Below are 16120 nucleotides of genomic sequence, written 5' to 3' on the forward strand. Positions count from 1 at the left end.
ATATATAGACAGTGGGACCAGTTCCTACACATGCAACTAGTCCAGCTGGATGTTCACTGCCAGACATCGTACTTTCCAGGATTTTAAACAAAGCTAATATGGCCAGCATTTTGAAATTTGGCCACGAATTATGGGCACTTCCTAATTCAGTCTGAGTTTCAGAACTGCTAAACAATTCCTTGTCCTCATTTTGGGGTCTGGATGCTCAGCAGTTCAGAAAATCAAACCCAAAGTGACTCAAGCCAACACTGAAAAATACAAACACCCAAAGTTTGCAGCTGTTTTTGAAAATGCAAACCTCGCAATGCTAAATCCCACTTTAAAAACACTGCAATGGTTTTGAAAGCTGCATACTTTTGTATTAAGCCACTAGAAGACATAGACAAATGTGGTGGGTGGATTCTGCATCCATACTCCTTCAGTGTGGTCATTGCCAACAGTCCCTCCCTGACCAGTCAACGCTGATGACTGGGAATGGAGGGAAAATCAGGACAATCTGGGATAGGCCTGCACAGTGAACCAGAAGTAGCCCTTGCAGAGATGAGGGAAAACAAGGGCTGCTGTTGGATCCTGCCCAGAACACAGAACCCAGCTACAATCTGTCCATACAGTGTTTCTGTCTTGAAGATGTGGAAGGTCCTGCTGCATCTGCATTCACAATTAAACATGATTCTGACATGATTATGGTGCTGATGCTGTTATATCTTCAGTGCATGATGGTTCCTGGCTCTGTTCGTGCCTGCCTACTGTTCATGAGAGACTTTGTCTTTGCAATAATCGGAGAACAAGGTGTTCTGGAAGCTCTTTTCAGCTGTGACCTGGTGAACTTCTTACGGATTTTTCTGTAAGGAGGGAAGGAGGAAAAGGAGAGACAACAGAAGAGATAAATCTCAGTCTTTAACAGAAGACTGCTCAAGAGCCAATAACAAACATAACAAATACTCTTACCAGAGCAGGAAGGCTAGTTCATGGAAAAGAGACTTGCAGTCAACAAGAGTGCACCCTGTCCATCAACTGATGAGTCATAGCTGTCTCCAACTAGTAACTGATAATTACTCAGTGAAAAGTGAGTTGGTGTTAGACAATATTTGGACAATAACATTTAATTATATGAAATCTTGGGCCAGAATGCTCAAATGGTGAATCCTCACATGTGATATCAATGCAGGAATGAAGGACCACAGAAGAACGAACCTCATTAGCACCCAAGTGAATGAGTGAATGTGGTAATCTCTGTAAAAGCAATAGACTGGGAGTCACTGTATCAATTCTGCAGATAAGGGTGACCCAAATCTCTGGGTTTTTTGTACTAATACCTTTCAAGTGCAGTAAATTCACTTTAATTTTAGACTTGTAGATGATAAATCAACATATTAACTACAGGCAGCTGTATTGTTTGCACTGTAATCTTATACATCCAAGGATAGCTAATTCTGAAACAGTTTTCTTATGTTCCAACTGCTCTATCTCTCTACTATTATAAATCAATAACCATAATGCTGAGCACATCCAGGGTAGACTATCGGAAAACAGAGAAATGACACACACAGAGAACCACCTTCACTGGCAGAGTCCTGAATAGTAGATGTTACTGGAAAATTACCTATTTTCTGAATTCGCTCAAGTCCAGAATCACAGCTTTCATTTAGGTAGTTTTATAAATTGCAGAGATTTTGAGCTTATGGAAATTAATTAAAGCAAACTGGGGCCTGGGGGCTCTAACACTAAATGAGACTAGGCTTTCTAATACAAACTTCCCACGTTGAAAATGTGACCTGACTACAAGGTGATGATGTGTCTACCTGCATCAAGACTTTGAGATGGTAACTCAAGAAATTATTTGTCCCTTTCATCTTAATGGGCTGTTAACTCTGAAACTGAAAAATGGTGGCACATGACATTGAAAATACATGATCAGCTTAAAATACATTCTACTGAATACTAAAATGGTAATTTGCATATTAAATTTCAAACACATATTTAGTTACTGGTTGAGTATTCCCCAGTAATGCAAGCTTCCAGTCAAGTAACTGGGCCACAGAAGAGAACACAATCCGACAAAAAAAAAAAAAAAAAAAAGGCCAAAAATCAGGCAAAAATCAGGAGGATATATGGTGCTCTTAGAGTTTAAAGTGAGCCTGAAAAACACATCTATTCTGGTTAATGTATTTAAAAGTTGGAGAGATGTATTCAATTTAGCTGCCTGAAAGCAGGGTGTCATCAGCATCTCATAACCTGGAATACCAAATTAGGATTTAGCGTTATTCAGTAATAAGCACAGCAAAAGAAAAAGAAATGAATTGCCAGAGAGTTAAGTTTAGGCTTTTCACACAATCCCACAGAGACACAGACTTAACTGTTTGTGTACTTACTTTATATTGTCATCTTTAATTAGGCCTAAAAAGATACTCAACTGATTCACAAGATATTGCATACCTTCCGGAACAGTAAAAAACGTAAAAATGTAACCTGATACTGGTAGAAACACGGATTTCTAAAATAGTAACACAGCTAGGTTTTGTAAATTCACGTGAATAGACAATAGCTGTTACCCACATTGATTATTAATGGGGATCATTCCAGCAAAAGCTTACGGAACTGGATCCTTTTTGATGGATTTGTTTGCAAAACTTTGCATTTATTTACAGAACAAATGTGGCCATTAATCATTTGAGAAGCCCATGGTTTGTAAAACTGTTAGATAGTAGTTTGCCCTTTTGACTTTTTAATACGGCAACTTCATAAACTGCTAAGAAGTTCCTACTAATGAAAGAAATTTGCAGCTGACACTAAATGTAAGGACAGTAAAGTATTTGTGATTTCAAGTCATGATTATTGCGTAAGGATATTGAAGTCAAAAGATGTAGTTATTCTCAATAAATACTGGTTTGAACCCAGCATGAAAAAAGGCAGAAAAAAAAGAAGTCATCAGCATTACGTCAAGCAAACCACAGAGTCAACTCCTCACTTAGTATAAATGAAAGTAGCTCTATCTAGACTGTCAGAAGAACTAATCTGGTATGCACTCTAAAAAGGCAAACCAGCACTTCTATTTAAACAGGATTGTGAAAATGCTTCCAGAAATTAGCTTTCTGGGATATAGCCTTCCAGAAATAAAATTGGAGGAATGGAAATTTCCACTGACTTCATTAAATGTAATATTGAAATGACCATTTCACTGAAAGAGGGTAGATTTAGACTAAATAGAAGGAAGAAATTTTTCACAGTGAGGGTGGTGAAACCCTGGCACAGGTTGCCCAGAGAGGTGGTAGATGCCCCATGCCTGGAAACATTCCAGGTCAGGTTGGACGGGGCTCTGAGCAACCTGATCTGGTTGAAGATGTCCCTGCTCACTGCAGGGGGTTGGACTAGATGACCTTTAAAGGCTCCTTCCAACCCAAACTATTCTATGATTCTATGATTCTAAAAGCCAAACCCATTCTTTTTACTGCAAAAAAACATAGAGGGTGGAGGGAACTGATTCTTTACACTGAAGAATTTAGCATCTAAATACAGTCAAGCTTTTTGAGAGGCACTGGTCAGGTTTTATAATGTTTCAGAGGTTTTTTTTTAACACTTGAACATGCAGGTTGTAATAGTAGCTGATGAAAGGCAGGAAATTCAAAGATAAGGTTGTCAATCACCCTTTCACTCAAAGCACTTCAACACACTCTCCTCCATCCCCCAACAATACGGTGATTTAAGTCAACTTTAATGTTCAATTTCCTGTCCCTTTTTCAGTTAATACCAGCCATATGTTTTAATTACATAAAGCTTTTATTTGGTGATGGCAAGTAAATGGCTTTAATACCTGCAGCCTTGATAACATCCTTTGCAGTTGTTATGAAAGAGTAATTGCCATTTTCCCCTGCTTTTTCCTTTGACTTTTGTACTAGTGCTTGAAGTATGATGTGTTACAGACTTCATTTGAAATGCGAACTTTAAAACTTTAAAGCCTTTGCATCCTACTTCTTCTAGTCCTCCTGAGACCAAAGGTATGAGAATGAATCAAACTTTTAATAGGTGATTGGTATATAAATCCCACTGGGCTCATTTTCATTGTTAAATGTGATGCACTGCTCCTAATGTAGGAATAAGACAAATTCTTTATGTCTGCATGATACTTCAATTAGTAACTGCAGATAAAGGTATGTAAGACCCCTGGCACCTATTCAGGGAAATATGGAAATCTACATAAGTACCACAGGCTGTTAAGACCTATCTTCTCTTTGCAAGTTTCATACACAGACTGGAACCTACTGGGTAGAAATAATAGGCTGTATAGGGCATTTATGACATGCTTAAATTTAATCAGGCAAACCATTTCAATGAACCAACCCTTTCTCAGGATCTAAGTGAATTCCATGTAACTAACCATCTGGTGAAGCTAAGCACAATCCTATATAATCTGTTATGTCCAGACTCCTCAGGAATAGGATAGCTGGTATCAAAATTTCTCATTTGTAAAAGCTGATTCAAAGATCCCAGCTGTAATTATGCCATGCATTAGAATGGCAGCAACATTTTAAACTTGAAAAGTTTATGTTGATGTTAATTAAGAATGTGAATTTCAAGCCTTCTCTAATAGGAGTTAAAGACATGACTTGCTTTAGCTCTGTCGGCATCGGGCGTATCTGTCGGTTACTGCTTCTATATATAAATTGCTGTGCATCAGCCTTGCCTCCTCTGCATTAGACTCAGAGTTGTGATTACTAGAGTGACTTTGGTCTATTCAGCTATACCTACAGTACTTAAGAAGTAATACTAAATAATTCAAGTTATGGCAGAAGTTTTTACTGTGTGAGAAACTAATTGCATGTAAAGGCCTGCTGAAATTTTAGCAGATGGCAAACCGTGTTTTGAAAGCGAATGGAGAGAAACAAACATTTTCCTGTGAAGGGGAATCACCCCCAGCACACACACACACACTTTTGAGACATCCATAATTATTCTTAAATGCCAAGGTCCAGAAGTGCTTTTGATGCTCTTTTTCCACTAAAAATATATTAAGGGCATAATACAAACCCGGCTACAGAGTTTTAAGCTGAAGGGCATAGTACTATGTTTCATGCTCTGTCTAAATTAGTTTGATATTTTTGCCCGAGTCTTTCTCAGACTGATGCCATTTGAGCAACAAAGACCTTATATACAAAGATCTCGTGCTGTTTATTATTACCCAAATGTTGCTGGTAGCACAAACAATATGTGCAGGTCGGCAGCAGGCGTAAGAGAACTGATTCCCTGGACAATCATAGCTGAAATTCCACCTAATCTCTAGATTGGGGTGAAGTATTCTAGTATGACTTGCCAATTGTAAACAGCAACTTAAATGTGCCAGGCGCACAAAATACCGCCAACTCTGGAAGAAGGTGGAGTTTTAGACATCAACTACAGTAAGGCAGGATTTTGCATCTGGACGAAGTTTCATGTGAAACTTGCAATCAGTCTAACCATCTGGACGTTCAGAGAGAAAAACTAAACGGGGGAAAAAAAAAAGTCTTCTAGACAAAGATTCGTGACATGGCTGCTGCTCCAGGGCAATGTAAGTTTTGGGCAATGTAAATTTTCAGTGCAAGCTCAAGGCCAGTTAGCAAAAACAACTATTTAAAAAATAACTATCATTCCTTCATTCCTTGGGGTTATTAGACCTAATTATCACTCATTTCTCTGAGGGCTTCTTGTATCCAGAGGGACACTATAACTATTCAGTGGATTAAATTACAAGAGGGGCACGATCTTAGGAGGCTGATAGGCTTTCTATTAATTTCAACAGGCTTTTAAACAAAGTGAAAGGCCAAAATGTGTGCAACGCTGCGTCTGCTCAAAGAGAATTTTACTGGATGAAGCTGTAGGCACAGATCCTTAGAAACCTGACAGGTTACAAAGAGACTCACAGCACTTCCTACATTTCAACCTGTGTGGAAATGAGAAGTGTTTTATTTAATTGTCTGTTTGGCTTGCTGGTTTAGGCATCTTTTTTTTCCCTCAGCACTTTGAGGCTAAAGCTTACCCATATTCCATTAAAGTTTTAATCTTACCTCAAAATGATAGAAAGTAAGAGAAAAACATTTGGAAGGCAGAAGTGGGTTTACACTGATACGGTTTTTAAAAAGAAGCTCCTTTGTGAAATGTTCATTTATAAAACAAATCACAAGTGTTTTAATAAGCATCGGGCTACCGGAAAGCAGTTCCCATGAGCCACTCAGTTGCACTATAAAACTCAAACAGGTGGCAGATAGAGTGGTACAACCTTTGCAAGATTAAAGAGGTGCTGCTACAAGACACGCCAACATCATTTAAACGTTTTAAGAACTTGTCTTATTTTTCTCTTCCTAACAAGGAAACGTTTTTCTTTGCTAGTGTTTATCTTCCAATTTGGCATCAATATTTACAGAGCAAAACTGATCTCTATGAACAATAATTTATAGACACACCAGTTATAAATTAGTGTCAGATTTTCCGAAGCAGCTTAATATAGTATTTTCAAGCATTGCTCCACCTTGAGGGCTTCTCTGATGTTTTGTGTTTGAAAGCAACAGCTTATAGCTACTGTGTGTGTGTGTGTATATATATATAAAAAAAAAAAATATATAAAGCAATAAATAATGTTTTTTGAGTGTTTTCTTTACTGGGAGGGAAAATGCAGGTCAAGTGTTTAAAGCACAGACTTCTATGACTATGTCATGTCTGACCTGTTGCATGGCATAAGCCACCTGTCCATCTCTTTCTACCTGCTGCTGATTTAAAACGTACTTGGATCAAAGTCTCCTAGGAGCAGAAACCATCTCTTTGTGTGCATTTTTAAACCACCTAGAACAACAGGAACCTTACCCAGCGTTGAAATGATTTATATCCAGTTTTACTGCAAACAGCTGGCATGGCTTTTGGAAAAATCACCTAATTTGAGAGATTTTTCCAGGCTTTCATTTCCCCTGAAAATGGCATATTTCATCAATATTTCAAAGTTGTTTAGGATGCTAGGAGAGAAGGAATTAGAGGTGCAAAGTCTTATTCTCAGCATTACTATTCTTTCTTCAGTTGAGAAAAACTTTTAACCCCCAAGAAACATTATAAACAGATGCTGTCATACAGCAGTATGATGTCTAAATCTAAACCTTAACAATCAACAATGAAATCATCCTCCCAGTTCACCTGAGAGCTTGGTACTTACCACCAAAAGCCTAAAGTTACCTCCTGCAGATGGCTAGGACAGAAGCGATTGCGCATCCGTTCCGGTGCAACGCTGACCTCGCGCAGAAGCCAGCAGCACGGGGGCCCTACCAGACCGGTTTGTGGTAGGCACAGTTTAAAAAAACCCCTTGATCTAGTTGGTAGGAACCATGGACACCACAGAGCTCAACATGGATTAACTAGCTCAGGACTTGCCCTGACTCTTGGGTGGAGCTTTGTAAGCAGCCATGGTCTCCCACCTTGCTCGCCGCACAGCAGTGACTATGGTAGAGGCACGCTCCGTTCCTCTGACAGGCTCTTCCCTCAAAGAAGGGGGAAAGGCCTGTCTTTGGGTTCATGGCGCTTCACCACAGCGTCCAGCTTCATAAAGGGGACCAGAACCGGTAGGACCCAGCCAAGGTAGCTCAATGGAATGGGTAAAAAAGTGAATTATTCATACTCCTTAAAACAAAACAATGGTTCAGGCTGCGACAGGCTTGTAACCTGAGCTATGGGACAGCTGCTCTGCACCTTATCTGAAATTCATTAGCCTCTTCTTAGTTACCATCGACTTCAGAGGTTCTCTTCCCATGAAGCCTGCTCTATTAAAGAAAGAGTAGCTTAGCCTCCCCTCTCCGTGCACACACACACAGATCACTGCAGATCCATAGGCACCCTGGGAGTCCAAGGAGCCAGAAAGCCTTCTACAGCTCGCAAGCACAAACTCCAGAAGACCCCAAAGCAACTGCTTTTATTCTTCCTAACGATATCAGCAGGGTGTGTGGGTGAATACCTACACTACATAACTTCATATTCTACCAGTAGGAATCTTCATTACCATCTAGTTGTTCTGCAGAAGAATGGCCACTTCGTATATTGATTAAACATCACCCGCTATTACACGAAAATATTACCCACATGGCAGCATACATTTTTTCCTGAGACAGGCGAGAAATTGGAGAGAAGATGCATCAGAGCTGGCTTAAGAGTGGAACGCAATGTTGCTTTGAACTACTCCCCAAAGAGTTTGCATATTAATTCACAATTCCAGTGTTATCCCAGACTTTAAGATGACAAAAATGTTCAGAGTATGACTTCTGTTTCTGGCCTTGGGCTACAAGCATTAAGTGCCATTTCTCCAGCAACATTAAATACCGTGTTGAAAATTTTCAAACAATACTGTGTTAACTAAATAAGCTTATTTAAGTCCAAGAAAACAGAAAACTTCCCATTATATGCTTCATAGGGAAAAAAAAGATCATTTGCTTTTTTTGCTGTTTCCAACTTTTGACACACTTTAAACACTCCATCTTAACTACTTTAGTATTTTATTTATTAGGAGACCTGTTTTAACACAAAACTTTTTGTATGGCTTTTTATTAGTATTTTTTGTTTTTTCTTTCTTTCCTTACCTTGTTTCATTACTTCAGGGTAGGTTTCATCTGAGGTTTTTCGCCTGGACATTTTGTTTACGATATTACAGCTTGTAATATTACCTGAGGCTCCAAAAAATTGACTATATTTTTCCTCTTTATCAATTATGCATATATTTTTCCTGGAATAATATATGTACCAATACAGTATATTTGGATTAGTTTCTTGCCATTCTGGCTACTTGCTATTAAGCAAGGGCTGAAAATCAAAATTAATCACTCTTACCAGAAACAGCTGGAGAGCAGAAGTTCCCTCACAAAACTGTCCCCTGGGGCTCTGCTCCACACCATCAGTCTCTTGCATAATCAGCACTTACTCTACAGACAGAAGCGCCGATGCAGAATATGGATTAGAAATTTGTACTGTGGCATCAACAGAGGAAAGCTTTGCCACAGAATGATTTGATGCTAATTTCAGCCTCAAAGATTGGATTTAAAAAAAAAAAAAAAAAAAAAAATCATGTTACAAAAGGTCTATTCGAGTTCATTTTCTGCCACTCATCTTGCTCTCCACTCTTCAGGCCAGCACTTTTAATGCTGGTATCTCATAATGCTTGCTGGACTGCTTAATTAAAAACTGCACAGCATCCTTAAGAGTAGGTATACATCAATATTATTCAAGTTTACAAAGAGGTGGAGCTACTCAGAGGTTCAGTGACTTGTCTGGTGTCACACATCAAGCAACAGAGGCAACACAGGAATTTTAAAGTGCGGATCTGTGCTTTTCCCACTAGAACAACACTTCTATTGTATTTTGTCAGGTAAATATTTTAGCCTCTATCCACAGCATAAGTAAGGAAAACAGCCAGCCATGTGTCCTTAGCTGTTTGACATGAACTGATAGTTATCTCTGTGACTGGCTTTCACAGCCGCAGCCATTATGTGCTCTTCAGTATTTTACATTTAAGATGCCTATGTAGTTACTTACACAAGATTTTTCACAAAAAAAGACCAACTAACATTTGTTTTTCCACAGCCTTGCTTACATTAATGTCAGGGAGTCATGCATTTAAAAGATCTTAGTGGGTTAAGAAAACCAAACCTATCAGAGGAAAATAATAAGAATAAATTATTAAATACATACACTGATATCTAGACTAGCTCACAATTAAGTCCTCTATCTGAAATTTTAGATGAAGAATCCAATACAGGACAACTTATAAATGAAAGTTAATGGGCAGTTCTGTGTGAATTTTAAGACTGTGAGGATCACTGACGTTATATTTTTGAACATATTCACCACAGTACAGTTTTATCATACTCTTTGCTATTTAACTTTATCAACATTGTGTTCACCACACAACTTACCTAGTTTCTATATCTACATGCACATTACTGCTGTGTATTTCTCTACCTTCAGATGAAATCATTCTTGATCCTGGTTCAGCTTCTACTAATTGCTATTGCTCACATGGCACAGAAATTGTAAAAATGGAAAAATATCTCTGAAAACTGATATTGTGCAGTGTTTGAAGATTACTAATAGTAATCTAATAAATAATATTTAATAATATTATTTAATTTTTATATAAATATTTATTTATATACTTATATAGATATAATTTAATAATAAGTAAGTAATCTAATAAATTAATACAATAGCTAAGACTTAATGTGATAAACCTCTGTGGCTTAGGCATAGGAATGGTAGAGTAGACTAGTCCGAAACTAGTGTTACTCTAGCCTTGCTATAGGTAACAATTGTATAATTAATCTTGTCTTTATCTTTTCTTTGATACTTAAATATGCAGAAGACTATGCTGGTCTGACGAGTTAGCATTTTTATTGTTATTTTGTATGTTTCCCAAGGCTTCGAAAGAGAAATTGGCTTCCCATACAAAGATGCTTCTTTACAGAAAATTTTCTTCTTGCTCAAAACAGAACTGGTTTTAATTCCAACAAAAGCAGATGACCAAATATTACAAAATGACACATTCCAACTGGGGATGTGGATTTAGGAAAAAGACAAGCAGCAAGCTAACAAAAAGCTAAGCCCTAAGACCTTGAGTTAAAACATGCTGTAAAGAGGATTGGGTTCAGCTACATCAAATCCCCTGCACAAACACAAAAGACAGCTTCTGAAGGAAAACCTCGTTGAAACTGCCAACCATACTGCAAGAAACTCAAAATTTGTCAACAACTGTAAGAAAACAGGTTAAAAGACTTGCGCGACATCCCAATTTAACATCTAACGTATAAACTGTATTACTGACTGTGTGATGTACTCTACCTGACTGCATTCGGTGGGAGTCAGGCATCCATTTAAGAGCTTTGCTGAATTGGGTCTGGAAGGTCTAACAAAGTGAATGAGGTTTATAGAAAAGTTAAGTACTTTTACAGGAGCTTCTCCACCAACACCTGTGCTTAAGACAATCCTTAATGCACTTATTATCATCCCCAGGTTTCATTTAAATTCTCCCCCTTCCCCCTCCAAGTTTCCCAAGACAATAAAATTTTGCAAAAACTCTCATTTCAGAAATTATATTTCCCTTCCCAAATATAAAGTGCTCTGGTTATTTTTGCAGCTACTGTCTGAATGTGAAATGACTTTTCATCAAAAGGAGCAGAAAAGATTGCAAGTGGTTGAGTAACACCTTGTAAATGTGTCATTGCTCTTTAGCTGAGTCATGTGAATTAACCACATTCAAGCTCCTACCTAAGATGCAATTGCAAAATATACTTTGGTATCTAAGCCACCATAGAGAGGCAGCATATTTGAACTTCTGCTCACAACAGAGTAGGATCAGACAAGATCATTTTACAAGATCCAACGGTGTGACTTTTCAGGCAGCAGTAACTAGGTCATTTACAACCATCTGTTCTTAGCCCCAGTCTCCCTGCAGTCATCACCGAAGTTGTGTGCTAATTAATTTTCACCCGCTAATCACTGGAGACACCTCTGAAACTAACACATCACCCAGTTTCAGTCAGAAGCTTCTGGACTCCTGTGGGCAGCATTTCCGTGAGATTTTATTACCAATAAAGGTAAAAAGATTCCTCTGAAAGAAGATCCCCTGCGAGGCTTCTGACCTGCTCTGTGTACAACAGCCCTGTGAAAGAATAAAGTATTCTTCATCTGAACACCTGATTCTTCAGGCAATGAACAGAGGGTACATGGACATTTGGCTCCGAATCTTCAAGAAAGACAGGATTTAGGCACCTTGTTCATTTCGATATGAGGAGTTAAGCATTGAAATGCGTGGAGATATGGACTTAAAAGACCTGCTTGGGGTCTCACAAGGAAGTCTGTGAGGGAGCAGGGAACTGAATCACGTTTTCCCAAGTCCTAGGTAAGCACTCCAACCACCACAATATCTCTCCCTTCCCATGTAGCTTTAAACAGGGCGAGTAGCTTACTACAGCGTCACTGAAACTTCATCTTAAGCTGTGAGAAGACTAATACATAGCTCCAAACCAGAATGGTTGTATTTCATTTGTTCTGAAGACTGATAAAGCGAAACTCTTACTACCATAAACCTACTACTACTACTCCTCCTCTTCAAACCTACCAGCTCTAACTAATGTCACAACTTATACTGAACTTTGGGTTTTGTTACATATATGTTTTCTATGTAGATATCTATTATTCCTTTTACAAGTTAAAAAAACATATTCACATTCTTCAAATGAGTTGATTTTAGCTTCATAGAATGATCCCACTCTTAAAAACAAAATTTTGCATTATCACAGTAGTGTTACTTTGACTTAGTAGGTACTGTAGAAGGAGTCAGAAGAAAAACTCATGTAGATAAATAGTGAAAGGAAGAATCTGTGGATGCATGAAAGCTGCTCAATGAGAAACAAATGGCAAGAGATTACGATCTAGTTTCTATACTGCTGGTTGCAATTCTGTATCACAGTACCTCAGCTGGAGCTCAGAGAAGGGTGATTTATCAGGTGTGAACAGTGTGCAGCATTCATGAATAGTCCCCACTAAATCAGGTCAAAATAACAGCCCACAGAATCTGTTATTCACTCTCATCAGTATATAAGAGTTTTGAACAGCAGCTGGCCAAGGAGGACCGCTCCTCAGCTGTAGCAAGGACAGTTCCTCCCCGAGTTCCCCATATGCGGTACTGTCACAGGGATGGGATGTGGTTGTCAGCTCACCTGGACGCAGCTACAGCCAACCAATAAGATATTTGCGATCCTATGAGCAATAATTAGACATCATTCTAAGGGATGCATTCTGTAATCCCTCTTTTTCAAGCTGTATGACAACTATGTAATACAGCAGAAGTAAAGGAACCGGAAAGTTACATCCTTAGAGGCTGATTTTTTGGTGAGAGGGTAGTAGCTGGTGCATGACATTCTCAGGCTTGCAGCTGATGCTCCAAGGGTGCAGCCAGGCGTCTTCGTGCAGTCGGTTACAGGGCCGGGGCCGAATGGCGACAGTGCCGTGCAGGTAAGGAATGAAAACGCACTATGCCCTGGATCCAGGTATGGTGAAGTTCAAAACCAGGATCCAAATTCAACTCAAATTGCCTCGTCTTTATGAAAAGCAGAGGTCACCCCTGAGTGTGTATTAAAAATACTCTCCTAGTGCACAACTCTTTGTGCACAGTTGGGGACAACTGGAAGAAAAGAATAAACATATCTATGAACATTTCTGCAATATGGCACTGCACATGTGAAGAGGAAGAAGGAGCAGAGCAGTTAGCACTGGAACCCCGACTTTGCGCCAGACCTGCACCTACGCGCTGTACTATGGACCCCGGGCACTGGAGACTTACTCCTCTGCTATTTTTCTCCCAACAATGTGCTACAAAGTGGTAGCTCAAACATCGCTCCTGACCTTGCCTAAGCATCGACTCAAACATCTGTGGGAGGGTCAAGGGTGGGTCATCCACAACTCTCAATATTGGGTTCGGTTCACCCCAGTTTTCAGTTTGCTTTTAAAGGTACAGGTTAGGGTTTGCACTGATAAAGCTACAGCGCAGAGAGTGCTAGCGGTGTCTGCAGGAGCAGGAAGGGCTGTGAGCACCAGCATGACTCTCCCCCTCTTCCGCAAGAGAGACGCACCACTGATGTCAAGGCGAGACTCAATGTTTTGCTGCAGTCGGTTGTCAGCCTCACATTCTCCTCTTTCTCAACATGCAACTTTGGTTCTTAAGCTTTTTGTGTGTGCTATGAAACATGCATAAATGAAAATGAGTGGTATCAGGTAATTATCGCAGCAATTGGGCTATCCTCATGTAGCACCTCAGCAAATCAAGGGAAGCTTTTCCTTTTGGAGACAGAACATGAAGTGAAGAATATGAAAATTGCCTCTGTAATGCTGCCACAGGGATGCCTCCTCAAATCATTTTATCAGCAAAAAGGAAGCAATGTCTGCTGGTAACAGCTAAAGATCACGTTCTAATTTTAGCAGTTGCAGTTAACTCATTCCCAATGGAGTTGCACTTACCGTGAGAAGGTTTCTAACTGCTTCAGCACTGAAAGGAAACAAGCATCGAGTCATTCAACTGCAGTTCTATATGCGAATATGCTTTTTGGCCCATGAAGGGAAAGCATATGGAATCTGCTGCTATAACCCATTCAGCCAAACATTTCCACATATTTTTTACAATGCAAACGCTGAAAAAAAAAAATCATCTTCCACACAGTCCCTATAGCTGTCCCTATACAAGCGTGATCATTAGCATGCACGAGCATTCTGTTATAGACAGAGCATGTGTATAGGAACTGTATGCACACTGCATACCTAGAGTTGGTAAGAAAAGTTTCAATCAACAGATACATTTCCCTTGACATCCAACAGCTATATTACTGATTTTATTCATAGATTATGATTATGTCTTATATAACTCAACAGATATTAAGCTGATATATTACTTTTTTATTAAACTTCTGGAGACCATAATATGAACTGCCCCATTTTTTCAATTATTATTTAACTCCCAGAATGGTGATTCACACCATTTAGTTTCACACAATATAGTCATTTTCCGAATTAACCTCCAACAGGGCCTACAAAAGAATCCACATTACAGCTGGTCAACAAAAGGGGAACAAATCCCAAAAAGCTTCCTTATAGTGAAGGTGATTTAGTACAATGTCCTGAATAAAATTCTTTTATAGTTATGAGACTTTTGGTTGATCCTAAAGCATGCACCCAGTGCTAGCAGAATCCTAGCAGCTAATATCTAAGTATATTAAAAAGAAATAAAGAGTCTTCCTTGGTGAGTAGTGATAAATGCAAGGCTCTTTAAAGAATGATTTTTCAATGAATTGTGTAAACGGATTTGCACTTTAGAATAAAATCTTCAGCCAGTTATTTTGCAGTAGGGAATGTAAATTCCTTTTTCATTCAAAAAGGGTAAGAATAAAGGAAAATACAAAATGTTAAATCCAGCAAAGGTCAACATAAAATTATGATGTAATGTGACGGTAAGTGTTCTTGAACTGTCACCTGGTTTTCTGACTAAATTAATCCCTGTTTTGAGCCTGGGACTGAACAGAAGTGTGGAAACCCCATGTGAGATGGACTCAGGCACGAGGAAGGTTTTGGAAGGCAGAGCGTAGCCTGTCACCACAGACGAAAGAGCAAAACTGGGGACCTCTATATTTATTGGCAAAATTCACTGAGCATGCTGACAGGTATTCAGGAAGGGAATCTCTAGATATAGATATAGATCAATCAAGAAATTCATATGTCTGATTTATTCATGGCACTAGTTCGTCAGCAGATGAAAACTCGCTCTGCCCCTTCCCCAAACTGGCTAGGGGCTGGAACGACTGCGGCTCAGCACCGCGCTGATGTGCAGCTCGGCTTTCCAGAGGTTCCTGGGCTTGGACAGAGGGGAATACAATTGGGAATTATGCTGGCATTTTTCCCCAGATGTGCAGATACTGACGCACAACAGGAAAGGAAACTGCTTTCAAATCGCTACAGCTTAAAAAAAAAAAACAAACCTGAAACGTATGAGGCTGCATATTGCAACTGATGTCAAGTACATTCCTGTTCTACTCTGAAGAGCAGATCAGCACCTAAAACATGTTGAACTTCACATGTAAGGTCCAGTCTTTCTGTTTCAATGATACATGCTCACACTAAATTTTAAGCGTACCTGCAGTCACTGTTGAACCGTAGCCTGAGTGAATAGCGAAGGGCACTGCCCTAAAATTCTAGGGTAGCTCCAAGGGCTATCTTAGAAAGCTTAGATGATATATAATTTCTACAGTTATTTTCAGTGCTCTGAATGTTTAGCTCCCTGTTCATGCATCACTACAAACATCTGAAATCTGTGCGCAATTAATTAGATATACAATATTTAACTTCAGAGAATATGACTGATGCTTAAATTCAGAGGGGGAAGGATGACAATTTCTTTTAAAATGTCTTCTAAAATTGAGCTATAGGCATAAATACATATATTCATCTTATCTATTGATAGATAATAAAATTTAGAATGCTCATGTTTTGCATGTTTGGCTTGGTTAGCATGAAATGCACTGACACCTTACTTAGTTTAGCAGCAATATTACTTTTTTTTTTTTTCCCTCAGACAACTATA

General features: G+C 39.0%; 1 long non-coding RNA gene across 1 annotated transcript in view; it reads right to left on the reverse strand.

Moving 5' to 3' along the window:
• Nucleotides 1-820: 820 nt before the first annotated feature.
• Nucleotides 821-16120, reverse strand: part of LOC104625402 — a 38268-nt gene continuing 22968 nt past the window's right edge. The window contains exons 4-5 of the long non-coding RNA XR_738080.1: nucleotides 14011-14038; nucleotides 821-842 (exon numbers count right to left, since the gene is read on the reverse strand). This is a non-coding gene — a long non-coding RNA (uncharacterized LOC104625402). The remainder of the gene's footprint in view (nucleotides 843-14010; nucleotides 14039-16120) is intronic.

Source organism: Phaethon lepturus, unplaced genomic scaffold (assembly GCF_000687285.1).
Source record: "Phaethon lepturus isolate BGI_N335 unplaced genomic scaffold, ASM68728v1 scaffold10998, whole genome shotgun sequence".
NCBI lineage: Eukaryota > Metazoa > Chordata > Aves > Phaethontiformes > Phaethontidae > Phaethon > Phaethon lepturus.